The sequence below is a fragment of the Argopecten irradians genome, chromosome 11, assembly GCF_041381155.1.
Source record: "Argopecten irradians isolate NY chromosome 11, Ai_NY, whole genome shotgun sequence".
Classification (NCBI taxonomy): domain Eukaryota; kingdom Metazoa; phylum Mollusca; class Bivalvia; order Pectinida; family Pectinidae; genus Argopecten; species Argopecten irradians.
Genome location: NC_091144.1, coordinates 1,813,661 through 1,815,515, shown reverse-complemented (window position 1 = coordinate 1,815,515; position 1,855 = coordinate 1,813,661).

Below are 1,855 nucleotides of genomic sequence, written 5' to 3'. Positions count from 1 at the left end.
CTCTTACCCAGGCTCCGTCAGCCAGACCTGTCATATAGACTCTTACCCAGGCTCCGTCAGCCAGACCTGTCATATAGACTCTTACCCAGGCTCCGTCAGCCAGACCTGTCATATAGACTCTTACCCAGGCTCCGTCAGCCAGACCTATCATATAGACTCTTACCCAGGCTCCGTCAGCCAGACCTGTCATATAGACTCTTACCCAGGCTCCGTCAGACAGACCTGTCATAAAGACTCTTACCCAGGCTCCGTTAGTCAGACCTGTCTTACAGACATTTACTCAGGTTCGTCAGCCAGACCTGTCATATAGACTCTTACTCAGGCTCCGTCAGTCAGACCTGTCATATAGACTCTTACCCAGGCTCCGTCAGCCAGACCTGTCATATAAACTCTTACCCAGGCTTCGTTAGCCAGACCTGTCATATAGACTCTTACCCAGGCTTTTTCAGCAAGACCTGTCATATAGACTCTTACTCAGGCTCCGTCAGCCAGACCTGTCATTTAAACTCTTACCCAGGCTTCGTAAGCCAGACCTGTCATATAGACTCTTACCCAGGCTTTGTCAGCAAGACCTGTCATATAGACTCTTACTCAGGCTCCGTCAGCCAGACCTGTCATATAAACTCTTACCCAGGCTCCGTAAGCCAGACCTGTCATATAGACTCTTACCCAGGCTTTGTCAGCCAGACCTGTCATATAGACTCTTACTCAGGCTCCGTCAGCCAGACCTGTCATATAGACTCTTACCCAGACTCCGTCAGCCAGACCTGTCATCAGTTTCGTCTGTGGGTACACGTAACCTCAGTACAATTGTACGTCGATTCATTGTAAAATTCAACAATTACAACTGGATTATTTAGCGGTTAAATAATTATCGATATGTTCGCCTCATTTAAGTTCGATTTACCGAAGATATGGTATATACCAGGATTACGAGGAGTACAAAAGGCTGGTCAGTTCGTGTAATAAATCACAGCACAGTTACTGCAGAACAGTTTGTCTGTAGACAGAAGGCTGGTCAGTCCATGTAATAAATCACAGCACAGTTACTGCAGAACAATTTGTCTGTAGAGAGAAGAGCTGATACAGACATTACAGCCATACTACAGATTGCAATTGTGTATTTGTGTCAAAGGAAACACCTGTTTTATCAACCTGGCAACCATTCCTATCAGACAATCAAAGTTGGAAGACATTGCTTTAGCTTGTCGTGCTTAGGATTAAAATGTTTTTTAATACAGAAGTCCTTGTTGGCCCTGTAGGTAGGGCTTTAATACATAAGTCCTTGTTGGCCCTGTAGGTAGGGCTTTAATACAGAAGTCCTTGTTGGCCCTGTAGGTAGGGCTTTACAACTGTATCTCCTGCTCCTATTCATACAGAAGTCCTTGTTGGCTCTGTAGGTAGGGCTTTACAACTGTATCTCTCCTGCTCCTATTAATACAGAAGTCCTTGTTGGCCTGTAGGTAGGGCTTTACAACTGTATCTCCTGCTCCTATTAATACAGAAGTCCTTGTTGGCCCTGTAGGTAGGGCTTTACAATTGTATCTCCTGCTCCTATTAATACAGAAGTCCTTGTTGGCCCTGTAGGTAGGGCTTTACAACTGTATCTCCTGCTCCTATTAATACAGAAGTCCTTGTTGGCCTGTAGGTAGGGCTTTACAACTGTATCTCCTGCTCCTATTAATACAGAAGTCCTTGTTGGCCCTGTAGGTAGGGCTTTACAAATGTATCTCCTGCTCCTATTAATACAGAAGTCCTTGTTGGCCTGTAGGTAGGGCTTTACAATTGTATCTCCTGCTCCTATTAATACAGAAGTCCTTGTTGGCCTGTAGGTAGGGTTTTACAAATGTATCTC